This window comes from Mustela lutreola, chromosome 1 (assembly GCF_030435805.1).
Source record: "Mustela lutreola isolate mMusLut2 chromosome 1, mMusLut2.pri, whole genome shotgun sequence".
Lineage (NCBI taxonomy): Eukaryota > Metazoa > Chordata > Mammalia > Carnivora > Mustelidae > Mustela > Mustela lutreola.
In genome coordinates this window covers 272,857,313-272,872,544 of record NC_081290.1, presented here as the reverse complement: position 1 = coordinate 272,872,544, position 15,232 = coordinate 272,857,313, and the positions used below count along the sequence as shown (strand labels likewise).

Below are 15,232 nucleotides of genomic sequence, written 5' to 3'. Positions count from 1 at the left end.
CAAGCCGAAGGCAGCAGCTTAACCCACTGAGCCATCCAGGCGCCCTATCTTATCCTTTTTTTAATAGTAGACAAATGTTTATTATTTTACAAAAATAATAAGTTTATCCTACTCACAGTTTAGTGATGTGTTTTGAAGGTTAAGTAGTATATGATAGGCATGGTTTAAAAACACAGTTAATTTATTATTTTTTTAAACAAAAAAATTTTTTTTTTAAGATTTTATTTATTTATTTGACAGAGAGAGATCACAAGTAGGCAGAGAGAGAGAGATATGAGGAAGCAGGCTCCCTGCTGAGCAGAGCTCGATCATGACCTGAGCTGAAGGCAGAGGATTTAACCCACTGAGCCACCCAGGTGCCCCTAAACAAATTTTTTTAAACAAATTTAAAATGGTGCTGTGGATTTAATAGCTCCAGCATATGTGAGGTGGGCCAGTGGATGTCTAGCACAAGCACAGAGAAGTTGCTCTTCCATTTATTTATTTATAAGGTTTTATTTATTTATTTTAGAGAGCGAGAACACCTGCCTGTGTGGGCAGGGGGAGGAACAGGGAGAGGGACAAGCAGACTGCACTCTGAGTGTGGAGCTGGATGCCAGGCTCAATCTTAAAAGCCCAAGAACTGGATGCTTAACCTACGGAGCCACGCAGGTGCCCCAGAAAAGTTGCTTTTTAAATTTTTTTTTTTTTTTTTTTTTTTTTAAGATTTTATTTATTTATTTGACAGAGAGAGATCACAAGCAGGCAGAGAAGCCGGCAGAGAGAGAGGAGGAAGCAGTCCCCCTGCCGAGCAGAGAGCCCAATGCGGGGCTTGATCCCAGGACCCTGAGATCATGACCCGAGCCGAAGGCAGAGGCTTTTTAAATTTTTAATTTTTAAATAATTTTTATTTATTTATTTGACAAAGAGCACAAGCAGGCGGAGTAGCAGGGAGAGGGAGAAACAGGCTCCCCACGGAGCAAGGAGCCTGATATGGGCTACATCCCAGGACCCTGGGATCATGACCTGAGCTGAAGGCAGTCACTTTAACCAGCTGAGCCACCGGGGCACCCCGAGGTTGCTCTATATATGCTGGGATGGAAGAAGAGAAGGAAAGTGAGGGCAGAGATCTAACATTTATCATATGTCTACCAAGTGAAAAAAAAAATTTCTTTTAATAAAGATTTGGACTCTCTAAATGTGCTGAATTCTGTCTTCCTTCCCATGACTGCCACTGCAGTTTCTTTAACTTAATTTTCCTTTGAGATTGGACCTAATAAGATAAAGAGGTTAGAAGGTGATGGTATGCCTTGGAAAGGAAGGGAAGAGCTGTCATTTGGAGGCCTTAGTGAGGAAGTTGGAGAAAATAGGAACATAGTCACCACTAGTCAGGGCTCAGGGTTCTTTGAACAATTTGCTCTTTTTAAGCCATGGAATCATAGGATTTAGGTAAACTATTTCCTCAGGTATTTTTTTTTTTTTCAACAGCTTTATTGAGGTATAACTCATACACCATACAACTCAGTGGGTTTGATCTGTTATTTTATTAATTTTAAAAAATTGTGGCAAAGGCAGCTCTTTCTGCCCACAGGTCCTATCCCTGTACTTTAATAAAACTGCCTTTTTTGCACCCCCCCATAAATAAAAAATTGTGGTAAAATATATATGACAAAAATTGACCATTTAAACCACTTTTTATATTTTCAATTTTTTAAGAAGATTTTATTTGACAGAAGGCAAGAGAGCACAAGCAGGATGAGCTGGAGAGGGAGAGGGAGAAGCAGGCTCCCTGGAGGGAGCCTTATGCAGGGCTCCAATAGGGCTCCATGTGGGGCTCAATCCCAGGACCCTGGGATCATGACCTGAGCTTGAGGTTCATAACAGAAGGCAGATGAGCTACCCACTCACCCTGGTGTATTTGCGTTTTTAATGTAAAAAACAACGTGAAGCTTACTCTTTTTAACTGTTTTTGAGTGTATAGTTCTGTGGCATTGAGTGCATTCCCATTGAGGGGAAACATATCTTCAGAACCTTTTTTTTTTTTTTTTTTAAAGATTTTATTTATTGGACAGACAAAGATCACAGGTAGGCAGAGAGACAGGCAGAGAGAGAGGAGGAAGCAGGGTCCTTGCTGAGCAGAGAGCCTGATGCGGCACTCGATCCCAGGACTCTGGGATCATGACCTGAGCCGAAGGCAGAGGCTTTAACCCACTGAGCCACCCAGGCGCTCCTCTTCAGAACCTTTTTGTCTTGAAAATCTGAAACTTTATACCCAGTTAACAACAATTCTCCTTTTTTTCCTTCCCCCAGCCCCTGGAAACCATCCTTATGTTTTCTGTTTCTTTTCTTTTCTTACTTATTTTTTTTAAAGATTTTATTTATTTGACAGAGAGACAGTGAGAGAGGGAATACAAGCAGGGGGAGTGGGAGAGGGGAAAGCAGGCTTCCCACCGAGTGGGGACCCCGATGCAGAGCTGGATCCCTAGACCCTGGGATCATGACCTGAGCCGAAGGCAGAGGCTTAACAACTGAGCCATCCAGGTGGCCTTGTTTTCTGTTTCTGTGAATTTGACTGCTTTTGGATACATCATATAAGTGGAGTTATATAGTATTTATTTCACTTACCATAATATCTTTAAGGTTCATCCATGTCGTAGTATATGACAGGGTTTCTATACTTTTAAAGGCTCGATAATACTAGGGCACCTGGCTGGCTCATACGGTGAAACATGCGACTCTTGATCTTGAAGTCATCGGTTGGATCCCCATGGGTGTAGAGATTACTTATACTTACATATAGTACACCCCATATAGGTGTAGAGATCACTTAAAAAAAAAATGATACTCTGTTTTATGTATATACCACATTTTGTTTATCCATTCATCTCTTGATGGACATGAGTAGTTTCTACCTTTTGACTTTTGACTATTATGATGAGTGCTGCTGTGCGAGTGCAGGTATCTCTTAAAGACCCTTCTTTCGATTCTTAAAATAGCCAGAATTGAGATTGCTGGGTCATATAGTAGTTCTATTTTCAATTTTTTGAGGAACCTTCATACTGTTTTCCATAGTGGTTGCACTATTTTACAATCCCACCAATAGTGCTCAAGGGTTCCAGTATCCACATCTTTGCCAACATTTGTTTTTTTGTGTGTATGTGTTTAAATAGTAATAGTAAGGGTGTGAGGTGATACTTTTTTAAATTGAAGTGTAGCTCGTGTTCAATATTATTTTAGTTTCATACGAACAATATGGTAATAGACATTTATATACTTCATTGTGATTTTGATTTACATTTCTCTTGTTAATGATGTTAATTGAACATCTTTTCAAACGGTTGTTGGCTATTTGTATATTATCATTGGAAAAATACCCAAGTCCTTTGCTCATTTTTGAAATCAGGTTATATGATATTTTTGTTGAGTTGTAGTTGTTTTATATGTTGTGAATGTTGATCCTTTGTCAGATATATGATGTGAAGAAACACTTTTTGCCCATGTCTTTTCAGTGTTGATTTTGTCTTTTGTCTGTTTTTGCTTTTGTTATCTATACTTTTGGTGTCTTACCCAAGAAATCACTGCCAGGTCTAATGCTATGAAGTTTTTCTCCTATGTTCTCTTCTAGGAGTTTTATGGTTTTAGGTTTAGGTCATTTTAACTTTTTTTTTTTTTTTTTAAGATTATTTATTTATTTATTTGACAGAGAGACATCACAAGTAGGCAGAGAGGCAGGCAGAGAGAGAGAGAGGAGGAAGCAGGCTCCCTGCCGAGCAGAGAGCCCGATGCGGGACTTGATCCCAGGACCCTGAGATCATGACCCGAGCCGAAGGCAGCGGCTTAACCCACTGAGCCACCCAGGCGCCCAACTCTTTTTTTTTTTAAGAGTGCAATTTAGTGTTACTATTTTTTTTTTTAAAGGTTTTATTTATTCATTTGTCAGAGAGAGAGAGAAAGAGAACACAAACAGGCAGAGCGGCAGGCAGAGACAGAGAAGCAGGCCTCCCACTGAGCAAGGAGCCTGAGCCCAAGGCAGGCGCTTAACCCACTGAGCCACCCAGGCATCCCTAGTGTTACTATTTTTTAAAAAAAGTTTTCTTCATTTGAAACAATTCTTTTTTTTTTAATAAGATTTTTATTTATTTATTTATTTGACAGAGATCACAAGTAGGCAGAGAGGCAGGCAGAGAGAGAGGAGGAAGCAGGCTCCCTGCTGAGCAGAGAGCCCAATGCGGCCCGATCCCAGGACTCTGAGACCATGACCTGAGCCGAAGGCAGAGGCTTAACCCACTGAGCCACCCAGGCGCCCCTGAAACAAAAATTCTTAACCATTAAACAATAACTCACCTTTCTGCTGTCCTTCTAGCCCCTGGTAACCTCTAAACTATCTGTCTTTATGAATTTGCCTCTTCTGATTTCACGTAACCGGAATCAGAATATTTTTCCTTTTGTGTATTACTTCACTTACATGATATTTTCAGGGTTCATCCATGTTGTAGCAGGTATCAGGATGTCATTCCTTCTGTGGCTGAATTTCTCTGCTTTTCTGAGGTCAGGGATGTCTCTTTCATCTTTCTTTTTAAAATATTTATTTATTTATTTATTTGAGAGTGCATGAGAGACTACAAGGAGGGGGTGGGGCAAAGGGAGAAGGAGAGAGAAACAATCTCAAGCAGTGTCCTCTCTGAGCAGAGAACTTGATGTAGGGCTAGACCTTAACAATCCCGAGGTCATGAACTGAGCCAAAAACCGAGAGTTGGACACTCAACTGACTGAGCCATTCGGGCGTCATAGGGGTGTCTCTTTCATCTTGATACTTCACCCTCTCGTGGAGCTCTTTTATAAAGGCTGTTGAACTGATTAGAATTCATACTCTTCATGTGGGTTGCCACTCACAGGGGGATGTCCACTGACATGCAGAACTCTTGAAAATTAAAAACATCAGTGTGCTGGAGCACCTGGGTGGCTCAGTGGGTTAAGCTGCTCAGGTCATGATCTCAGGGTCCTAGGATCGAGTCCCGAATCAGGCTCTCTGCTCAGCAGGGAGCCCACTTCCTTCTCTCTCTCTCTCTGCCTGCCTGTCTGCCTACTTGTGATCTCTCTCTTATCAAATAAATAAATAAAATCTTTAAAACAAAAAGCCTTTGCCTTCAGCACAGGTCATGATCCCAGGGTCCTGGGGTCAAACCCCACATCGGGCTCTCTGCTCAGTGGGAAGCCTGCTTCTCCACTCTGTTTCTCTGCCTGCCTCTCTGCCTACTTGTGATCTGTGTCAAATAAATAAATAAATTCTTTAAAAAAAAAAATCAGCGTGTGTAACAGTCTATAATGGTAACCCAAGTCATCATTTTTTTTTTTTTTTAAAGATTTTATTTATTTATTTGACAGAGAGAGATCACAAGTAGGCAGAGAGTCAGGCAGAGAGAGAGAGGAAGGGAAGCAGGCCCCCTGCTGAGCAGAGAGCCCGATGTGGGACTCAATCCCAGGACCCTGAGATCATGACCTGAGCTGAAGGCAGCGGCTTAACCCACTGAGCCACCCAGGCGCCCCCCAAGTCATCATTTCTAATTCTAGTCTAATTACGATTTCCAGGCTTTTCTTTTTTTTTTTTAAGATTATTTATTTATTTGACAGACAGAGATCACAAGTAAGCAGAGAGGCAGGCAGAGAGAAAGGAGGAAGCAGGCTCCCTGCTGGGCAGAGAGCCTGACATGGGGCTCGATCCCAGGATCCTGGGATCATGACCTGAGCCGAAGGCAGAGGCTTTAACCCATTGAGCCACCCAGGTGCCCCACGATTTCCAGTCTTTGAATGTACATCATTTTCCATAATATTTTGTTGTATACAGAAAAAGTGTCACATGAACGCAGGAAGAGTAAAGAATAGCCAAATTTCTGCCTTTGCTTTATAACTTCAGTGGTTTTGTTAGGGGGTGCATTGATAACCGGGTATTCCATATTGTGTAGAGGTAGGGTTTGTTGTTGTTTAATAAACATAGCATTTAATGGCCTAGTTAGAATAAATAACTAATACTTTTAGGAAAAGAGCATTTTGAAGGTAATCATAACACCTCCTGGTTTGTTTCATTATGAACAAAACTATTGAGTATTCTCATGCATAAAAGCCTTTATTTTTAAGTTGAGCTTCTTCTTGCCTTTTTTTTTTTTTTTTTTGAGGTTCATAACTGATTTTGATCTGCTTATCTACTTTTGTTTCTTTTTGCTTTTTGGACTTAGCCTCCCACTCCATTTTCCTCCTCTCTAGTTATCGAGGGAATTTTAATACTAGTCCGCGGGATAGGAATGAACTGGAAGTTTTATTTAGTCAGCCATTGTCTCAAAGAACTATTACAGTCCTCACAGTGCTTAACACATGGGACTTTATTTAGTGTCAGGGAGGACATATATACTTTCTCTTCAAACAACATGAAAACATTCTTTTGTTCAAAACTGTTTTTTGATTTTTGGTTATTTTTATAGTTAGAATGTATTATGAAAAAATATTTTAGAAATATAATTTGAACCAGAGATTAAATCCAATGTAATTTTTCTGAATGGGACTTCTTTTTTATTAAAAAACTTTATTTATTTATTTATTTGAGAGAGAGTGAGTGAGTGCATGGGGGAAGGAGCAGATGGAGAGAGACAGGCAGACTCTGTGCTGAGCGGAGCCAGATGCAGGGGGCTCCGGGCTCAAGCTTAGGACCCCAAGATCATGACCTGAGCGGAAAGCAAGAATCAGTTTAACTGACCCAGCCACCCAGGAACGCCTTTGAATGTGACTTCTCAAAAAGGCCAAGGTTGATTGCTGTTAGTATTATCCTGTATTTACCTGCATATTTCTTCCTAGAGGTGCTATGGCATGCTGAAATGGTCAAGTAAAATAGAAACAAGAAATTTGTTAAAACCTGGAAAATTAGTCTCCCCATAATTGAGATTTGATCTTTGATTTTATAGTCCTTAAAATGGAAACTTGTGGCTTGAAAGAATGATGTGATTTGAATGAGATTTATAACCATAGCCTGGGAGGGATAGGTGTAGTGTGACTTCTCTGGTCAATGACCTTAAAAATTGGTACCTTCACTGTGTCACCGTTAACATTTCTGGTCCTGTTTTTCTATCTTTAAACGGAGATAACAACGTGGAATGGTGATGTGAAAATTAATCGAGATAACTAATGCTTAGTACTGAGCAATGCCTGGTAAAGTGTTGATAATGTTATTTTTTTATCTGTAAAAATGGGCATATATTTATCTCATGAGTCAGTCACACAGTTCAACCAAATGAAAAACACAGTTAAAATGGTTAGCCAGGGCCATACGTAAACAGGCAGTAAGTAAGTTAGTGTTCATTTTGTTTCCCCTTTTGGGTGTATTTTGTTTCACATTTTCTTGTGCTGGCTTAAGGGATAAGATTGTTACCTAAAGTCCAATTTGTGCATCTGAAATGTTTTGCTACACAGGGCATCCTTCCCCAAAGAACCTTTGAGCTCATTGTTCCCTCTGGAATACTTGGGTAACGTGGTTTCCTAGATTCATCTTCACTGTATTTCTCACATGAGAATCTGTTGATAGGACTCTCCTATGTTCATAGAAAACTTGAAGAATACAGGTGAGAATATTACTGGATTTGTAATAGGATCACCTGGGTCTCTTTCTAATTAGGTAACTAGTTTTAGGCATGGAGGGAGAGAAAGCGGGCTCTAATATTTAGAGTAGTAATGTAGATCAAAGAGTTAATTATAATGTTTAGTTGTTTGCTTTGTAAACTATGTTGTAGAGAGAATCCTTATTTGAGCTTTGTAATTTGATAAAGACCAATTACTTGATGAGTTCTTGGTAATTGTAACTTTGTCCTTGTCATGAAATTGGCTTTTAAAAAAATCTTTTTTTCTAAGATTTTATTTGATAGAGCATGAGCGAGAGCAAGTGAGAAAGAGCACAAGCAGGGGCTGGGGGCAGAGGGAGAAAGAACACTCCCTGAGCCCAGTGCCTGACTGGGCTCCCAAGACTCTAGGATTGCTTGACCTGAGCTGAAGGCAGGCATTTAATGGATTTACCCACCCAGGGGCTCCTAAAGTGCCCCCCAATTAAAGATTTTGTTTATTTATTTATTTGACAGAGAGAGCACTCCAAAGAGGGAACACAAGCAGGGGCAGTGGGAGAGGGGGAAGCAGGCTCCCTACCGAGTAGGGAGCCCATGTGGGGCTTGATCGCAGGACCCTCAGATCATGACCTGAGCTGAAGGTAGATGCCTAACCGCTGAGCCACCCAGGTGCCTCTTAAAATGTCTTTATTTTTTTATTTTTAAAAAGATTTTATTTATTTATTTGACAGAGAGAGATCACAAGTAGGCAGAGAGGCAGGCAGAGAGAGACAGATGCGGGACTCGATCCCGGGACCCCGAGATCATGACCTGAGCCGAAGGCAGCGGCTTAACCCACTGAGCCACCCAGGTGCCCCTTAAAATGTCTTTAAAGTAGAGGTTTCCTTACAGGATTAATCAGTAGAACTATTATATAGTTTCTAATTTCTGCTGTGTACTGGAGGCTGTGTGTGTATATGTTCATTTTAAACTTACTTGAATTCCAGAACTGTAAAATTTTTCAAGAATGTTTTATATGTGTCATAAAATTCATATTGACTTAACATTTTTTCTGCTAAGGATTCTCCCGAAAATTTTATCTGCTAGGCCAGAGGGATAAATATCAAAAATTTTTGAGGCATTGGGGCATGGGTGGTTTTTTGTTTTTTTTTTCTTTCAGACTGACCATTGTTTTACCCTTTTTTTTTTAAAGTAAGCTCTATACCTGTTGTGGGGCTTGAACTCACAACCCTGAGATCAAGAGTCCCATGCTCTACTGACTGAGCCAGCCAGATGCCCCTGATTGTTTTAAAAAAATTTTTTATACAGAGAACATGGATTTTGTAAATATAAAAAGTAACATTAAAATTAGAATTTTTTTTCCCCTCAAGGGATGAGAAAACCTAGTTAGGGGAAACTGTGAGTACTGCATAAGTTATTTCAGTTTCTAAAATGATGAAAGCATTTTATATCTTAGAACTTTGTGAAGTTCTGATGGAACCCTCGAGCAGCTGACCTCCCCACTTTAAGGGAAATAGACTCACTTTCAGAACAGCTTTTGAATTGTAATATTTTGATTTTTCTTTTCTTCCATTTAGAAAATAATGGCAGCAAATACAAGGAAAAATGGTGAGCTCTAGTTCAGAGACTACAGCGAGATCTGATGGATCTCACTTAATTTTAATATGCCACTTTGGAATGTGTTCATAGGTACAGAGTCGCTTTAGAAGGAACTGTTCACTAACTCTCTGACCTCCGTGGACTGCCAGCTCTTCTTTTAACAGCTGTGTTCAGCTTTGACAAAATGGAGTTGAATATCACTTTTGCCCCATGTTGAAACTCCACTGATAGTTTATTTTCAAGTTGGGAAATGTCTTTCGTTTGGGGATTATACAAAATGAAGTTTTTTGGTTCCAAAGCTGTTTAATTTTAGAGTGTTACACTTTTAATTTTGGAAGGTCAGTAGTCTCCATTTACATGACATTGCTACTCTTCAGCAAAAGAATCACTAAATAAGAAACTGTCACCACTTTCTCATTGTTCTTTTACCTTTTTTTTTTTTTTTTCCCCTGGGAGATTGAAGCAAGCTGTCACTGAGACTGGGGGAATGTGTGATATTTGGGCGATAATGTGGGGTAACTAAGAGTCTACATCTTTTAAGTTTTTGCTAGTTTGTTTTGTACAGTTAATTTACTGTAGGCTTTTCCCAGTTTCTTTGTGCTTGTAGCTTTTGTGTGTGGAAAACTTTCCTCTTTTCCTCCAGTCCCCTCCCCCCACACTACTATCACATAGTTTGGCTACTATTTCTTTCTCTCCTGCATGATTTCTGTTTGTGTGATGCTGCCAGTTACCGTTGCTAGATTGGTGGGATATTACTAGTGAGAAACACCTCTGTCTCCTGTTGGCCGCCTGCCTGATTCTGAATGCTGCTGTCTGAGCAAGAATATTAGGGGTCTGGAGAGTGAAAGGAAGTCAGGGTAGTGGTGACAAGCAACTTGAAAATGTTTAACTGACATCATCAGCTAGCTGGTTATTAACTGCATATTGAAGCAATACTGTGTTGTCATCATATAGTCCCTTTAAGCCTTAGAGCAGGTTTTTCAACAAGGATGTTTCACTGGAGGTTGTTAATGTGGTAAAATACTATTCCTTAAGTCCGTAGTTCTTAGATGGCTAGAGCAAGAGGAGTAAGCATTGTATTTTTCTTTTGTCAGCCCTTCCCTGCTCAGGGTCAATTTCTGTTTGTCATTTAGTGCACAGTTTCTCATGAAGCTTTTTCTATCCATCCATTCCAATACTGTATCGTAGGATATTATTTAGCATTTACTAGACACATTTTTTTCGTTTCAGCAAGATTTTTAAGCTTTTTTGAGCATGGAGATTGCTTTACTGCTTGGTGTATTATATAACTTAAAAAAATTTTTTTAAAGATTTTATTTATTCATCTGTCAGAGCACAAGCAGAGGAGCGGCAGGCAGAGGGAGAAGCAGGCTTCCCGCTGAGCAAGCAACCTGATGTGGGACTCGATCCTGCCTAAGACCATTGGATCATGACTTGAGCTGAAGGCATTTGCTAAACCAACTGAGCCACCATGGTGTATCCAAAAAAAAATTTTTTTAAGTATGCTTTAGGCCTAATGTGGGGCTTGAACTCACGACCCTGAGATCAAGAGTCACATGCTTTCCTGACTGAGCCAGCCAGACACCTTGTGTATTATATAACATTGGAGGAGTTAGGCACACAGTCCCTACACTGATTATACTCTGTGACCTAACCCTTCTTGTAACAGCTTATTGGACCAGAGGTAGATGCTTAACTCAAGCAGGGCAAATCCATTCTCCTAGGAATTTGAGGTTATGACTAAGATTTAAGTCTGTCAGTTTGTCTGTTTTTTTTTTTTTTCTTTAAGATTTTATTTATTTATTTGAGAGAGAGAACACAAGCAGGGAGGAGGGCCAGAGGGAGCCCAGTGCAGGGGGCTCCATCCCAGAACCCTGGGATCATGACCTGAGCCAAAGGCAGATGCTTAACCATGTGAGCCAGCCAGGCACCCTGAGATTTAAGTCTTTAGAGAACAAACAGATAACCTAAAAGCATAGAACATGAAACATAGGGGCGCCTGGGTGGCTCAGGTCATGATCCCAGGGTCCTGGGATGGAGGCCCGCATCGGGCTCTCTGCTCAGCGGGGAGCCTGCTTCCCCCCTCTCTGCCTGCCTCTCTGCCTACTTGTGGTCTCTCTCTGTCCAATAAAAATAAATAAAATCTTTAAAACAAAAACAAAACAAAAACATGAAACATAATCATGTGTCAGGAAGCAGTGAAAGCAGTGAAGGCCAGTCTGCAAGGAGGGATAATTAAGTAGATTCATCCTGAAAGAAGGATAGATGAGAAATGCACTTCTGGAGAGAAAGGCAGCCATCCGCATGCAGACTAGAAACCTCAATGCTTAAACCCTTCCCGAGTATGGCCTGTTGTACTTTCTGCCTTTGGATTCTTTGAGATACTCTGGTATCCTTTCGATTAATTCTTTTTTTTTTTTTTTTTTTTTTTTTTTGCTTAGGCTAGGTTGAAGGTTTCTCTTAGTTACAACCAAAAGCTTTGAAAAGAGTATAGAGCTCTATCTAACATTTCTTTTTTTTTTTTTTTTTTTTTTTAAAGATTTTATTTTATTTATTTGACAGAGAGAAATCAAATCACAAGTAGACGGAGAGGCAGACAGAGAGAGAGAGAGAGGGAAGCAGGCTCCCTGCCGAGCAGAGAGCCCGATGCGGGACTCGATCCCAGGACCCTGAGATCATGACCTGAGCCGAAGGCAGCGGCTTAACCACTGAGCCACCCAGGCACCCTCTAACATTTCTTAAATTCATTTGAATTTTACAGGCCTAGGATCATGGTCTTGGCTCTTTGGAAGATTGCCCTTTTTCCCCAGTATGCGTCCCCCACCCCCTGTACTCCCTTAGGCTGCTTGAGGGCTTGGCTCCTCTGTCTGTGGTATAGATTTCCACCTATGTTGTAGCTTTTGGTTTATAGAGCGCTCTCTGGTGCTTTGCCAAATCAAGATTAAGATTTTCTTTTTATATGTTTTAAATGATTGTTTAGTTTATTTAGTTTCTTTGCTTAGATTATTCATTTTTTTCAGCATATATGACTGATAATAAAATAATAACTGCTATTTCAGTTAGTTAAGGTGAGTCATCATTTTAAAATAATTTTTTGTGAGGCATATGGATTAAGTTCTTTTCTAGTTGAGTAACACATTTGTTTTAGTTCCTGATTGTTTCCTCTTAAAGAAAGTTGATGGACTTGAATGGGATACAATAATGTGAGTTGAATGGCAGCTGAGACTTTAAACAAAGGGTAATGGTGAGTGGCTGTGTGCCCAGTTGATGGCGTCTGTCTGGTCTGGGCTCAGTTAGTAACTTGATGAATGATCTGGAATAGGAGCATCACAGTGGTGTTTTTCTCTTTGAGAAATGTTAAAGAGGGAGAGAGGGAAGCTCTGAGAAAGATCTTAAGTTTAAGGCTTCTAATTTTTTTCTTCCTGTGATCATTTGGTGTTTATTAAGTTGAAGGACTTTCTTCCAGAAAAATGTAAAAGTTACCTGTGATGTTAAGGAACAGGAATTAAGAGACTAGAGACAGCTTTGAAATGTGGGTTAGCATACAACCAGGAAGGAGTGAATTTGCAGGTTAGAAAGAACTGGAAGACATTATTTCACAGTGGAGGCCAACTGAATTGTTGTGACTGTGTACCTAACCAGTATTGCCCCTTCATGGAGTGCATGGGTGATATTGAGCTTAATGCTCTGCAGAGAGGAAGTTTTATTGTCCTCAGTGGTATTGGACCCTTGGACAAAGTAGAGACTTGATAAATACTTTTTAAATATTCCATGTTTGGTTGAATGGCACTTTAATTTGTTTTGAGACTGTTCAATACGGAGGAATAGGAAGAAAATCTTTTAAAATTGTAATTCTAAGAATTTTGTTTGTTCACATCATTGTCTTTTGAAGATAATCAGTACTTCAAGGAGTTTTCTGGAAAAAATGTAAGCAGCTTCCCATTGAAAGACATTAAGTTGGTAAGATTTGTACTGTACAGGCCTTTGTGTACCTCTGTAATCTTGAAACCTCATATTGTATATTGGCTGAAAAAAATCAGAAGGCTCTTAGACAATCCTGATTCTGGCTGTTTTCTCTAGCTCCAGAGAATAAGAAAAGGGGAATCTGATACTGTTGGCAGCCTGTGCTCTCTTGCTTTTCTGGGCCAAGAAATGCATTTAAAAATAAAATCAAGGAAATTATAAACCAGTAGTAAAAATGAAAAAGCACCCAGGAGTTTGCTTCCTCTCATGTCCTGTGGCCTGAGTCTCTCTTTTTTCAAGCCTTTAGGCTGGTATTAAACTGATACGGCAAAACCGTGCTCTGGCTTTGTCCTTCTGTACTTCCCCTTTAAGATTTACGGGAAATAATCATGGAAAGACACCATGTTTATTATTTATTTGTTTTTATCATATACTGTTTCTGTTTAATACCCTCTGGATACATTTACAAGTGCAATTAAAAAAAAAAAAAGCCTGCACACTTCTTTATTGAAATCCAGTGCTATTTTTATTTATTAATGTTCATTTGTCTGGTGTAACTTTGCTCTGGCCTAAGTAAAACCTAGAGAAAGACTTGCTTCTGTTCCAGTAAGCATACAACTTAGAAAAATGTTTTCTTTTGAATTCTGACTGCTCCGACTTCTATGAACAAACCAGATCCACAGATCAGTTTGTAAACGATCTGTTTTCTTAAGGTATCTTCTAACAGAATGGGTCTCCGTGGAAGCTGAGTGGCAGCACACATTTAGCTGGGAGTAGCAGTTCATCTCCCTGACATATATCCCCTTTGTCCACACACAGCAGTTTTGGAGGCAGGCTTTGAAGTTAAATGTACACTTCTCTGTTCTGGTCCAGTTTGTCTTCTTTAATCCATTTTTCTTACTACATTTTGTATGCTGATGTATTTCTAATATAATCATATAGAAACTTGCTTTGGAGAACTCTGAAGTCTTGATGGGAGAAATTCTAAATATATTGTAAGCAAAATGGTGATCTTGAAAGAAATAGCATACATAGGTCACTGAAACTGTTGAGTCTGTATTTGTTTTGTGAATGGGGGAAGGTTAAGGCTTGAATATATTGAATATATTTAATTCTTTTGCAAGAGAGTCACTAAACAATTTCTAATATTTCTTCAACATTGTATATACTTCATGATAATACTTCTTGAAGGTAGCTTGCTGAAGAAAAATTCAATCAAGCTTTCTGAATTGCCAGATCCAGAACATCAAAAAATGCTTTGGACACCCCCCCCCCCAAAAAAAAAAGCCTGCTGGATCCACCCCCAGGAATCCTAGTGGGTCCCCATGGTAACAGCCTCCTTGCTTACAACTTGTCACTGTGTAACTGTCACTGGAGTTCAGAGAAAAGCCAGTATATCAAGAACTGTGTGGCATTAACTACTCCTTGATAAAATGCTCTTGCACATTTGAAAGGAGACAGAAATAGACAGTTAAAGGTTTTAATTTTTGTGTTCCATTAATTAGATGCTTTAAAAAGCTGCCTAATTATGGTAAGGTGCAGCAGTGGAAAGGTGGGCAGGCATAGGAGGAAGCCATAGGCTCAGAAGGTTAGAATCTTTAGAGATTTTTCTTCTCTAATCCTTTCATTTTGCAAATGAGGTAAGTGAAATGCCTTACTTAGGTTCAGAGAAAAGCGGAAGCAAGATTCCAGCCCAGGCCTTCTAAATTTTCCAGCATAATGTTCTCTTGTCTCTACTCACACCTTGAGTTTACTATGTCTCTACTTTTCATAAATGAAATCTCAATTTCTGAGGTAAGGAAAGGACCTTAGAGTTTATGCAGAGAAACTTTCTACCCAGCAAAGGAGTCCCTTCACCATCTTGGGCAGGCAGCCTCTGCCTCTTCCCTCAGGTGTGGTTATATCTTCAGTTAGCAAGAACCCCACTGCTTGAGTTCAGAGAAGATAGTTTTCTGTGGGAAATTTTAAAGCTTATATGCTTTATTTTTCTCCTCTAATAAAATAGCAGTTAAAAACCAGACCTGAATGTTTTTCATTAACCTCTTTAGCTCCATTTAAGTCTTGCTCGTCAGTCGTGACAAGGCAGATAA

The 15,232-nt window shown here is 39.7% G+C and overlaps 1 protein-coding gene across 10 annotated transcripts in view; it reads left to right on the top strand.

The window, feature by feature from the left end:
- The window catches only part of CELF1 (CUGBP Elav-like family member 1), a 75,300-nt gene that overhangs the window by 2,480 nt on the left and 57,588 nt on the right, over positions 1-15,232 (top strand). The gene's annotated exons all lie outside the window — the stretch shown is intronic.